This window comes from Strongyloides ratti, scaffold srae_scaffold0000025 (assembly GCF_001040885.1).
Source record: "Strongyloides ratti genome assembly S_ratti_ED321, scaffold srae_scaffold0000025".
Classification (NCBI taxonomy): Eukaryota; Metazoa; Nematoda; class Chromadorea; order Rhabditida; family Strongyloididae; genus Strongyloides; species Strongyloides ratti.
This window is the reverse complement of record NW_020171543.1, coordinates 2,531-3,112: the sequence shown is the minus strand read 5'-3', so window position 1 is coordinate 3,112 and position 582 is coordinate 2,531.

Genomic DNA, 582 nt, shown 5'->3' with positions numbered 1-582 from the left:
ATCATATCGCGCTTCATAATGGATATAAATGCAAGCAGATTTCTGCAATCGACTTCTAACGAGTTTTCATATAGGGTCTACCTTCAAAATTTTTTTATATCTTTAAGTACTTGTGAGATATAAAAAAAATGGTGACAATGGATCACGAGCGAAAAAGTACCAAACTCAGTATTTCTAGAATGATTAAAAATTTAAAAAAGTTTTCAACGTAAAGTATGTTTTAAATTATGAGAGTAACACAGCGCATCTGGTTTAATTTTTCTGTGACCTCATAAACTTGAGTTATCACAAAATTCTTAAAAGTTCTTTTGAAAATATTTCTTATCATATCTTTATATTTAGAAGTCCTATAAAGATGTAAATAGGCTTAATGAATTTCTCATAAAACTTTGATCTGGAATAGAGTATTTATTTTTAAAATTTACATAATATTATGGAAGTCGGAATTTACAAAAAAATCATTTTCCAATTTTGCTCTCAACTTTGACTGCTTATAACTCATGAAGTTTTAATTTTTGAATATTGTTGATTACATTCAAAATTCATCCCGTCTCAAGGGCTATCGAATGACTATAGTTGCAT